The 13,170-nt window shown below is 42.7% G+C and overlaps 1 long non-coding RNA gene across 1 annotated transcript; it reads right to left on the bottom strand.

Annotated features, from left to right (window-relative positions):
* Positions 1 to 2,788: 2,788 nt before the first annotated feature.
* LOC117520646 lies at positions 2,789 to 12,931 on the bottom strand. The gene is made up of 3 exons (XR_004563715.1): positions 12,920 to 12,931; positions 4,979 to 4,983; positions 2,789 to 3,126 (listed from the first exon to the last, which is right to left on the bottom strand). It is a non-coding gene; the product is annotated as an uncharacterized LOC117520646 (long non-coding RNA).
* Positions 12,932 to 13,170: the final 239 nt, after the last annotated feature.

Below are 13,170 nucleotides of genomic sequence, written 5' to 3'. Positions count from 1 at the left end.
TTTTGCTTGTGGAAACACGAGTCCAACGTGTGGTTTTTGAACATACAATGAGTACAGTGATTGAAAATATCAGCCCAGCTTCAGTTTGAATACTGCCACAAACACTACTGGCCAGTAGATGGCAGTAGAGACCTTGAAAACTTGCAAACACAAAATTCCATATAATCTGTGTTGCTACTTGCTACATTTAAGATGCGTGGAATTTAATAAAAGCAAACAATAACAACATCTCTAAACCCAGAGAATATATTCACGTGAGTTTTAGGCACTAGAGTTTAATGCTGTTGCCCTGATCAGAGTGTCTGAAATGCATTTCTCCTGTCGTGAACGTACTGAGATTACCCTATCACCCGTAATGCACCTGGACACAGCATGCCCACACTAAAACCTTAAAAATTAGCACATTACTTTAAAAGTAAAACATATTTCTGATATTTTTACTTTATAAAACTTAATAAGTGACGTTAATTTAAATAACTTGTTCGAAATAAGTTTGGTTAAAATTTGAACCATAAGTTAAAAATGTATGCCTCTGGATGACTTGGGTGATATTGGCCGCATATCAGTATGAGGTTAAAATAAATTAGTTTTTTTGGTGACTAGTTCTTCTTTGCCTGCAGAGAATAGAGCAGTTTCTTCTAGAAGCAGCTCGTCTCTGTTTGCAGAGGATAGAACTACATATCTGTTCACTTTTGCTTACCACATTAACGGTCTAAAAATTATGGGACAAAAATTTATTGGAAGATAATTAGTCCGATAATGGTTTTCAAAGTTATCTGAAAAGATAATCCGATAATGAAAACATTATCTTCGATTGTTATCGGATTATCGGAACTGTGCCCACCACTGGGTATAACAGACTAAAGATGAATGACACATTGTTTCTTCAGTCACAGCACAGAAGCCTGTAACTCCTTCAGAGTTGTGTGGGTGTCTTGGTGCTTTTATCTCACTCGTCTCCTTCATGTAATGTAATTCAGTTTTTGAGAAATGTAGCAAAGTCCAAGTTTTACGAAGAAGACTGGTCCTCTTGTAGTCATCAGCTCATGACCAATAGGAGACTTAGACATTATTTAAAAATGTCATTTCTTATTAACTTCTCTGCTGTTTGCAGTTGCTTGCCTGAAATGCTGCCTCTTTGACCCCAGTTATACTCCATACCTGCTTTCTTCCAACAGCAGGATTTGAACTCCAGGTACCCCTTTGTAGTCAGTCTTCCCTTAAGACTGTACTAATATTCTGCACAAATCACAATGGATTAAGTGTTTTGCTGTTTATTGTCTCCCGAGTCTTAATAGGAGAATTGCCTCCTCCACACAGATTTACCATACAGTACCATATTGTTTGTATTTATTAAAAATTGATGATAGATAGCCAAGATATAGTCAGTGCCTTGGTCATGTTCATGTATCCACCTGCTGACTTGTCTGAATAAAACAGGCTGTATAAGTGATGATTTACTGTAAGATAAAATGGTTCTAAAAACTTTTCTCAGTGTGTAGTTTATGTAAAATGGTAAATGGACTGCATTTAATATAGCGCTTTTCCATCTTCATAAGATGCTCAAAGCGCTTTACAATTATGCCTCACATTCACCCCGATGTCAGGCTGCTGCCATACAAGGCGCTCACTACACACCGGGAGCAATAGGGGATTAAAGACCTTGTCCAAGGACCCTTAGTGATTTTCCAGTCAGGTGGGGATTTGAACCGAGGATCTTCTGGTCTCAAGCCCAACACCTTAACCACTAGACCATCACCTCCCCTGTCTGTAGCTTTATTTCAATAGCAAAGAATTTTATTTTGTTCAGTTCAACTTCAGTTGAATCCAATCCCAGCAGTCACAGGGAGAAAGGTTACACAATACAACTATTCCTTATTAAACTGGTCCAACAGGCTCTCAAGTGATTAAGGTGACCCTTGAAGTCCCTCATGTAAGTACTGAGTTTTGGAAGGCTGCTTTTAGTTTCTGTGCTGCACGTACTTGTAAAACATTATTACAGACACAAAAAGTGCAGCCGAGCCACTTACTTATCCAGCTGATCCACAACTTGCAGTGTTGATCTCAGGGCAAATCCACTCCATCCAGGCATGATGTTGGATAGACAGCAAAGCAGAAATAAGTGAATCAGGGTGATGAGTCACCGTTATGCCAGTTTAAACAGTGAGAAAACATTGCTCACATGTTCTCCAGCAGTACAGTCCTATGCTTCTTTAACATTCCAAAAAACTTTGGTTTTGTCCTTCACCACCAGTATAACAACTAATATAGATGAGAGTGGAGGGAGTGATTCAGTAACTCAGCCATATAGGGTGTGCAGGGAGGCAGCGATGTGTTAATACACTGAGTACTGATCCCAAGCCTGGAAAAAATGAGAAGGGTTGTGTGAGGAAGGGCATCCAGCATAAAACAAGAGAGAAGAGGAAAACAAGAAGGGTGGAAGTGAGAGTCGGGACTTTGAATGTTGGCAGTATGACTGGTAAATGGAGAGAGCTGGCTGATATGATGGAGAGGAGAAAGGTAGACATATTGTGTGTGCAAGAGACCAAGTAGATGGAAGTAAGAGCAGGAGCATAAGAGAGTTCAAGTTGTTCTATCACGGTGAGGACAGGAAGAGAAATGGTGTTGGGGTCATTTTAAAGGAAAAGTGTATTAAGAGTGTGTTGGAGGTTAAGCGAGTGTCTGACAGGGTGATGAGTGTTAAGTTGGAAATTGAAGGGGTGATGATGAATATCATCAGTGCATATGCCCCACACGTACGTTGCAAGATGAAGGAGAACAAAGATTTCTGGAGTGAGTTAGCTGAGGTAGTTGAGAGTGTGTCCAAGCATGAAAGAGTGGTGATAGGAGCGGACTTCAATGGGCATGTTGGTGAAGGGAAGAGAGGTGATGTGGAAGTAATGACTACATATGGTATCAAGGTCAGGAATGTGGAAGGACAGATAGGAGTTGATTTTGCAAAAAGGATGGAAATGGCTGTGGTGAAGAGCTACTTTAGGAAAAAGGAGGAGCACAGGGTGACATATAAGAGTGGAGGAAGGTGCACACAGGTGGACTACATTCTTTGTAGGAGATCCAAGCTAAAAGAAATTGGACACTGTAAGGTGGTGGAAGGAGAGAATGTAGCTAGACAGAATCGGTGTCAGGACCCATGGCATGGAATGGACTAAATGCCGGACACAAATGCAGACTTACAGACTCACAGGGTGGAGTATAATAAGGCTTTATCTTGGACACAGGTGAGGACACAGTACACAGGTGGTCAGTCAGCGTTGCAGAAGTACAGCAAAGTACAAGACAAAAAGGCATGGTCAAACAGGCTGGGTTCAGTGGCACAGCGAGACAATATAACACAGGCAAAAAGGCAATGTCAAAAAATGAGTGAGGTTGTAACCAGCAGAACACAATGCTCAAGGACTACAAAAATCCACAGGTTGGAACGAAGACAAGAAGTGTGATGAACAAGAAGCAAGGGAGTGAACCAGGTGGGTTTAAATACAAGGTGTGGTGATCAAGGTAAGTGAGAACAGGTGTGTGGAAAAACTCAGGAAGGGGTGTGGAAGAGAAAGACTACAGGACTTAACTGTCCTGTAGCCAGTGGAATTGAAGCTCATGGATGGCACCGGTGGTTGACTGAGTAGAGGAGACACTGAAGGAGAGGTCGAAGCTGGAAGTCTTGGAATCTTGTGTGCTGCGGATGAACTTGGTGGTGTGTGCGCTGCTGTGGGCTTGGAGGTGCTGTGCTTGGATGTGACTGACGCAGCTAATGGCTGTGGAGGGGCCGCTGTACCATGAACTTTGACATCGGTTCTAATCTATTCTGGATGTGGAGACGGCACCAATGTAGTCAAGGATGAGCACGCCTGGAAAGAGTCTCTGGGTGCTTCTGGAGATTCCGGTGTAGCATATGCCACAGATGGCAGTGGTGGCGTGAACATCAACCATGGTTTGGCTGGCGGTTCCAGAGGTGGAAATAGCACTGATGAGGTCTGAGACATGCACAAAGTGGATAACTCTGTAGGCACTGCTGAAGATCTTGATGATGTGTGTGCCACAGACATCTCCAATGGTGGATGCAGATGCACTTCTGAAAGCTGTGATGAGGAAAACTTTCCTGATGACTCTTTCAGCAATCCAGGAAATAGGATTGCCTTGGGATAAGTTTGGGTCTCCGGCGGGAGCTGCATCTTCTCCTCTCTCCTTTCCTTGTGTTTCTCTAACTCTGCTCCAACCTTCAAACTCCCAACTTCACCAGACTGAATTATTCAAACTATATTTGGAATAACCATGGAATTGATCAGCTGGTCTCTGAATGCTATTGACACCATTTTTTCAACAAGGAAATCCAGACTGGGGGACACTACGTGCCCAGATGGAACCTACCCTGCAGGCTATGTTCTTGATGCCTGGGAGAACATAAACAATCAAATGTATATGTGCAGTGTTTTAATTCTGATGTGTGCCATTATTACATTTAACTTGTAATAATTGTGGACTAATTGCTGTCTTTTGTCTGAGGTAATTGGGTGTGATATGAATGGCCCTTTTAGGGATCAATAAAGTTGTTTGAATCTTGAAACTGTGGGATTGGTTCTAATGACTTGGTGGGAGAGATCACCAAAGAGCAGTCAGGCAACATGAGAGCTTGCGACTTGCGCGGTGCTGGGACTGGAGGAACGAATCGTGGCTGGCATGGGTGCTGTGCACGGCTGCAAAACAGGCGTCCATGCTGATGAATGCCGTGGAGCAGGTGTAGGTGGCAGACAAGGCATGCTCGTTGTGGGCACACTATTCTGTGGAAAGCTCTGTGACGAGAGTGGGCGGGTCAGGAACTGTTGAGTCGCCGGAGCAGATGGATTGAGTGGCGCAACTGCTGCAGCAGATAGTGTGATTACACATGGTGTGTCAAAGCAGGTCTCATAAATATCTAACTCAGAATGGTAGGTCATGGGGTCTTCAATGTAAGGAGGCAGCTGACCTTTCCTGAACTGTGTTTTGATGGTTGCCAAGTCCGGATATGCAGCCACTATATCAAGGCTCAGTCCGCAAAAGCTGGTCAAGCACTGAAAAAAACCTGTTGTCTGTGCTGCCATCCTGTATTGTCCAAAAATTCAAAATACAAGTCTTGAATCTTAAAGAAAATGGCGGCAGTATCCTGGAGTGCCTGTTCATCCATCTCTGATGAAGAATCGCCTTCATCATCATCACCTTCGTCATCATCTATGTCCACACAATCGGACTCGCTGTCAGAGTAAGGTGAACTGGACGGCAGACGCAGATCGGGTTGCCACACTCAGGCAAAAGACTCCCAGGAGCATACAAGCTGTCCAAATCTTCTAATTCATGCTTGAATGGAAAAATTGAAGAAAGAAGACAATAAGTGCAACGAATGAGCAGCGAGGAAGTGAACCAAGTGGGTTCAAATGCAAAGTGTGGTGATCAAGGTAAGTGAGAACAGGTGTGTAGAAAAACTCAGGAAGTGGCGTGGAAGACAAAGATGAAGGAGGACAGGTGCAAGAGAGTGCAGTAACACAAAGCAGACAGACTCAGAGGGAAGAAATGCTGTAAGATAGTGCAAAGAGTAACACACAAAGCAGAGTGGAGAGGAGAGAAAGCAGGAGCAAACAGAAAAGGCATAAAGAACTATAACCAAGACATTAAAGGCTGGGGCAGAAATTAAACTGGAACTCCCAATGTGGCAAAAGTATAACAGCTAATACAACTAATGACTACACAGAAAATAAATGATAAACAAAGCATAAAACCAGTAACAAAAGTAATACGCACAGAAAAGAGATCATCACAACCAAACCCAGATGAGACTAAACAAGTGACTAAAATAAACTGACCAGATAGATACAACCAGAGACTGAAATCGTGATAAACAGAAAATCAAAGACTGTCTCACAGTTAAAAAGACAAAACAGCACTTGAGCCCAGATCCAGGGCAAATCATAACAATTGGATGGTGGTTTGTAGAATGACTTTAGAGGTAAAGACAAAGAGGAGAGTAAGAGCTCAACAAAGGATCAGATGATGAAAGCTGAAAGAGGAAGACTGTTGTGTGAAATTCAGTGAGTAGGTGAGAAAGGTGGACAGGAAGCAATTTTGGATAACTGGAAAGTTCTGCAGATGTGGTGAGGGAGACAGTTAGAAAGGTACTGGGTGTGATATCTGGACATCTGGTAGAACAAAGTAAGTAAGTAAACTTTATTTATATAGCGCTTTTCGCAGACAGGGGTCACAACGTGCTTTACAAGGTAAAACAATAAAAAATATACAGTAAAAATACACACTCAGTACTAAAAGATTATTGGCCATGAAAAGCCTGTTTAAAAAGTAGAGTCTTTAGTTGCTTTTTGAACATCTCAACAGATTCCAGGGATCGCAGGGACAGAGGGAGTTCGTTCCAGAGACGAGGCGCTACAGCTTTAAAAGATCGGTCTCCTCGAGTTTTAAAGCAGGTTCCAGGAACCATCAACAGGTTCTGACCTGAAGCTCTGAGGCTGCGGGCTGAGGTGTAGGGCTGAATCAAGTCAGCAATGTAATCAGGAGCCTGTCCATGTAGTGCTCTGAAAGTCAAGACCAAGATTTTAAAATTAATTCTGGAGGCAACAGGGAGCCAGTGGAGGGATTCCAAGATAGGCATGATGTGGGCTCTCCTGTTGGTGCGGGTCAGAAGCCTCGCAGCAGAGTTCTGGACATACTGCAACCAATTTAGCTCCTTCTTACCCAGGCAAGTGAACAGGCTGTTGCAATAGTCCAACCGCGTGGAGACAAAGGCATGGATGATTTCCTCTAATTCTTTCTGTGACACCAGTTTAAGTTTGGCGATATTTCGCAGTTGAAAGAAGCAATTCTTCACAAGCTTGCTTGCGTGCTGAGCAAGAGACATTCCTTCATCGAAAATAACGCCAAGGTTTCTAAGGCTTGTTTTTGCTGTTAAGCCCAAGTCACCAAGGAGCCGCCTGATAACAGGAACAGCATTGTAAGGGGCAACAATAAGTGTCTCAGTTTTTTCAGAGTTTAGTTGCAGACGGTTTCCACTTCTTCACCTGTGACAGGCAGTCAAATAAAGAGTTCAGTTTGTGGACTTCTGAAATCTTAAAGGAACTGTACAGTTGTAAGTTGTCCGCAAACAGGTGGTAGGAAATATCCCTAAAGCCCTGAATCATCTGGCCGAGGGGAAGGACATACAACTGAAACAGCAGTGGCCCCAAAACAGAACCTTGCGGGACACCATACTGTAAGGCTGCTGTATTCGATAGTTTATGGCCAGCCAACACACTAAAGCTCCTCTCCTCCAAGTATGAGGCAAACCACTTCAGCACAGACCCCGACAACCCTACCAGATCGCGCAGCCGGTTGACCATAATGCTGTGGTCGACAGTGTCGAAGGCTGCGGACAGGTCTAGCAGGACTAGGACCGTGCATCTTCCTGCGTCAGCGGCCATCATGATGTCACTAGACACTTTCAGTAGTGCGGTCTCGGTGGAGTGGTGTTTCCAAAACCTGACTGAAAAGCGTCATAGATGTTGTGCATCTCAAGGAAAGATGTTAGTTGTTTTGCGACCACTTTTTCCAGTATTTTTGCTAGAAAGGGGAGCTTTGATATTGGCCAGAAATTCTTAAGCTCAGACTGGTCCAAGTTAGGCTTTTTGAGTCTTGGTTCCACCACAGCATGTTTAAATAAGCTAGGAAAGAGACCAGATGACAGGGACATGTTAAACATTTTCATGACCCATGGCCCGATTGAGTCAAAAGTATCTAAGATGTCCTGGACAAAGATGTCCAGGATAGCATAAGGAGAAAGAGGTTGGCAAAAAAGATTTAGCATAGTCAGAAAGATGAAGAAAGTAGGCAGGAGATGTGGTGTAAGGTAAAATGAGAAGTGGCAAAAGCTAAGGAAAATGCATATTGCAAACTGTACAAGTTGAATAGTAAGAAGGAGAAAAAGCCCTGTACTGATTGGCCAGACAAAGGGACAAAGCTGGAAAGGATGTACACAGGTTAGGGTGGTAAAAGATGCACATGCTAATGTGCTGACAAACGAGGAGTGTGAGTTGAGATGGTGGAGGGAATATTATGTTAATAGCTGAGGAAGGAAGAAAATGACTGGATGATGTGGTGAGAGTAAATCACAAAGTACAAGGATGATGTGAGGGCAGCTATGAAGAGGATGAAGAGTGGAAAGGCACGTGGTCTGGATGACAAACCAGTGGAGGCATGGAAATGTTTAGGAGAGACAGCAGTGGAGTTTTGAAACAGATTGTTTAATAAAATCTTGGAAAGAGAGAGGATGCCTGAGGAGTGGAGACCACAACAGAGGCATAAAGCTGATCAGCCACAGCATTAAGTTATGGGAAAGACAGAGTTGTCAAATCCAACTTCAGAAAGTAAAAGTACAGCCACATATTTGTTCCATCTTCCCAATAAACCAGCTGACTGTAATTAGTTCAGCTCTTCAGCCAGGTGGATGAGCTAATTATTGAGATCACCTATTTTAGGTGCACAGGCAGAATCAACACATGGGAAGGTTTTTACTTTCTGAAGCCGGATTTGACACCTCTAAGTGCAGCTTATTCGTAGCTTTGGAGGCCAGGCTGGGCGAATTGGAGACTCGGCTCCGCACCATGGAAAATTCTACAGCTAACCAGGCCCCTGTAGTCGGTGCGGACCAAGGTGGCTTAGCCACCGTTAGTTCCCCCCTGGCGGATCCCGGGCAGTCGGGAAAGCAGGCTGACTGGGTGACTGTGAGGAGGAAGCGTAGCCCTAAACAGAAGCCCCGTGTACACCGTCAACCCGTGCACATCTCTAACCATTTTTCCCCACTCGACGATACACTCGCCGAGGATCAAACTCTGGTTATTGGCGACTCTGTTTTGAGAAATGTGAAGTTAGCGACACCAGCAACCATTGTCAATTGTCTTCCGGGGGCCACAGCAGGCGACATTGAAGGGAAATTTGAAATTGCTGGCTAAGGCTAAGCGTAAATTTGGTAAGATTGTAATTCACGTCGGCAGTAATGACACTCGGTTACGCCAATCGGAGGTCACTAAAATTAACATTAAATCGGTGTGTAACTTTGCAAAAACAATGTCGGACTCTGTTGTTTTCTCTGGGCCCCTCCCCAATCAGACCGGGAGTGACATGTTTAGGCCGCATGTTCTCCTTGAATTGCTGGCTGTCTGAGTGGTGTCCAAAAAATGAGGTGGGCTTCATTGATAATTGGCAAAGCTTCTGGGGAAAACCTGGTCTTGTTAGGAGAGACGGCATCCATCCCACTTTAGATGGAGCAGCTCTCATTTCTAGAAATCTGGCCAATTTTCTTGGATCCTCCAAACTGTGACTGTCTAGCGTTGGGACCAGGAGGCAGAGCTGTGGTCTTATACACCTCTCTGCAGCTTCTCTCCCCCTGCCATCCCCTCATTACCCCATCCCCGTAGAGACGGTGCCTGCTCCCAGACCACCAATAACCAGCAAAAATCTATTTAAGCATAAAAATTCAAAAAGAAAAAATAATATAGCACCTTCAACTGCACCACAGACTAAAACAGTTAAATGTGGTCTATTAAACATTAGGTCTCTCTCTTCTAAGTCCCTGTTGGTAAATGATATAATAATTGATCAACGTATTGATTTATTCTGCCTTACAGAAACCTGGTTACAGCAGGATGAATATGTTAGTTTAAATGAGTCAACACCCCCGAGTCACACTAACTGTCAGAATGCTCGTAGTACGGGCCGGGGCGGAGGATTAGCAGCAATCTTCCATTCCAGCTTATTAATTAATCAAAAACCTAGACAGAGCTTTAATTCATTTGAAAGCTTGTCTCTTAGTCTTTTCCATCCAAATTGGAAGTCCCAAAAACCAGTTTTATTTGTTATTATCTATCGTCCACCTGGTCGTTACTGTGAGTTTCTCTGTGAATTTTCAGACCTTCTGTCTGACTTAGTGCTTAGCTCAGATAAGATACTTATAGTGGGCGATTTTAACATCCACACAGATGCTGAGAATGACAGCCTCAACACTGCATTTAATCTATTATTAGACTCTATTGGCTTTGCTCAAAAAGTAAATGAGTCCACCCACCACTTTAATCATATCTTAGATCTTGTTTTGACTTATGGTATGGAAATAGAAGACTTAACAGTATTCCCTGAAAACTCCCTTCTGTCTGATCATTTTTTAATAACATTTACATTTACCCTGATGGACTACCCTGCAGTGGGGAATAAGTTTCATTACACTAGAAGTCTTTCAGAAAGCGCTGTAACTAGGTTTAAGGATATGATTCCTTCTTTATGTTCTCTATTGTCATATACCAACACAGAGCAGAGTAGCTACCTAAACTCTGTAAGGGAGTTAGAGTATCTCGTCAATAGTTTTACATCCTCATTGAAGACAACTTTGGATGCTGTAGCTCCTCTGAAAAAGAGAGCTTTAAATCAGAAGTGTCTGACTCCGTGGTATAACTCACAAACTCGTAGCTTAAAGCAGATAACCCGTAAGTTGGAGAGGAAATGGCGTCTCACTAATTTAGAAGATCTTCACTTAGCCTGGAAAAAGAGTTTGTTGCTCTATAAAAAAGCCCTCCGTAAAGCTAGGACATCTTTCTACTCATCACTAATTGAAGAAAATAAGAACAACCCCAGGTTTCTTTTCAGCACTGTAGCCAGGCTGACAAAGAGTCAGAGCTCTATTGAGCTGAGTATTCCATTAACTTTAACTAGTAATGACTTCATGACTTTCTTTGCTAACAAATTTTAACTATTAGAGAAAAAATTACTCATAACCATCCCAAAGATGTATCGTTATCTTTGGCTGCTTTCAGTGATGCCGGTATTTGGTTAGACTGTTTCTCTCCGATTGTTCCTTCTGAGTTATTTTCATTAGTTACTTCATCCAAACCATCAACATGTTTATTAGACCCCATTCCTGCCAGGCTGCTCAAGGAAGTCCTACCATTATTTAATGCTTCAATCTTAAATATGATCAACTTATCTTTGTTAGTTGGCTATGTACCACAGGCTTTTAAGGTGGCAGTAATTAAACCATTACTTAAAAAGCCATCTCTTGACCCAGCTATTTTAGCTAATTATAGGCCAATCTCCAACCTTCCTTTTCTCTCAAAGATTCTTGAGAGGGTAGTTGTAAAACAGCTAACTGATCACCTGCAGAGGAATGGTCTATTTGAAGAGGTTCAGTCAGGTTTTAGAATTCATCATAGTACAGAAACAGCATTAGTGAAGGTTACAATGATCTTCTTATGGCTTCGGACAGTGGACTTATCTCTGTGCTTGTTCTGTTGGACCTCAGTGCTGCTTTTGATACTGTTGACCATAAAATTTTATTACAGAGATTAGAGCATGTCATAGGTATTAAAGGCACTGCGCTGCGGTGGTTTGAATCATATTTGTCTAATAGATTACAGTTTGTTCATGTAAATGGGGAATCTTCTTCACAGACTAAAGTTAATTATGGAGTTCCACAAGGTTCTGTGCTAGGACCAATTTTATTCACTTTATACATGCTTCCCTTAGGCAGTATTATTAGACGGTATTGCTTAAATTTTCATTGTTACGCAGATGATACCCAGCTTTATCTATCCATGAAGCCAGAGGACACACACCAATTAGCTAAACTGCAGGATTGTCTTACAGACATAAAGACATGGATGACCTCTAATTTCCTGCTTTTAAACTCAGATAAAACTGAAGTTATTGTACTTGGCCCCACAAATCTTAGAAACATGGTGTCTAACCAGATCCTTACTCTGGATGGCATTACCCTGACCTCTAGCAATACTGTGAGAAATCTTGGAGTCATTTTTGATCAGGATATGTCATTCAAAGCGCATATTAAACAAATATGTAGGACTGCCTTTTTGCATTTACGCAATATCTCTAAAATCAGAAAGGTCTTGTCTCAGAGTGATGCTGAAAAACTAATTCATGCATTTATTTCCTCTAGGCTGGACTATTGTAATTCTTTATTATCAGGTTGTCCTAAAAGTTCCCTAAAAAGCCTTCAGTTAATTCAAATGCTGCAGCTAGAGTACTGACGGGGACTAGCAGGAGAGAGCATATCTCACCCGTGTTGGCCTCTCTTCATTGGCTTCCTGTTAATTCTAGAATAGAATTTAAAATTCTTCTTCTTACTTATAAGGTTTTGAATAATCAGGTCCCATCTTATCTCAGGGACCTCATAGTACCATATCACCCCAATAGAGCGCTTCGCTCTCAGACTGCAGGCTTACTTGTAGTTCCTAGGGTTTGTAAGAGTAGAATGGGAGGCAGAGCCTTCAGCTTTCAGGCTCCTCTCCTGTGGAACCAGCTCCCAATTCAGATCAGGGAGACAGATACCCTCTCTACTTTTAAGATTAGGCTTAAAACTTTCCTTTTCACTAAGGCTTATAGTTAGGGCTGGATCGGGTGACCCTGGACTATCCCTTGGTTATGCTGCTTTAGACGTAGACTGTGGGGGGGTTCCCATGATGCACTGTTTCTTTCTCTTTTTGCTCTGTATGCATCACTCCGCATTTAATCATTAGTGATCGATCTCTGCCCCCCTCCACAGCATGTCTTTTTCCTGGTTCTTTCCCTCAGCCCCAACCAGTCTCAGCAGAAGACTGCCCCTCCCTGAGCCTGGTTCTGCTGGAGGTTTCTTCCTGTTAAGAGGGAGTTTTTCCTTCCCACTGTTGCCAAGTGCTTGCTCACAGGGGGTCGTTTTGACCGTTGGGGTTTTTCATGATTGTTGTATGGCCTTGCCTTACAATATAAAGCGCCTTGGGGCAACTGTTTGTTGTGATTTGGCGCTATATAAAAAAAAAGTTGATTGATTGATTGATTGACCTCTGGGGAAAGAGTATTAGATGCTAGGCTGAGAAAACATGTGAAAATCTGTGAGAAGCAATACTGTTTGTATGTTGCTCTTATAAATACTTGAGTCAAATTACTTTAAGTACCTTGCTTTAACAACAGTCAGAAATAAATGTGTGTGTGTGTGTGTGTGTGCGTATACTGTCATGAGATTCTCCACTGAACTGCTCCGTCGGCTTTAACATTGGTTAATTACAGTTTTTTCAGTCACTTTGTTGCATCTCTCTGTTCAAAATTGAAATTCTCCTCACTGGTCGTTCGGTCTCCATAACATCTCATCACCTGGGA

The sequence above is a fragment of the Thalassophryne amazonica genome, chromosome 11 (assembly GCF_902500255.1).
Source record: "Thalassophryne amazonica chromosome 11, fThaAma1.1, whole genome shotgun sequence".
In the NCBI taxonomy this organism is placed as follows: Eukaryota; Metazoa; Chordata; class Actinopteri; order Batrachoidiformes; family Batrachoididae; genus Thalassophryne; species Thalassophryne amazonica.
This window is presented reverse-complemented; position numbering and strand designations above follow the sequence as displayed.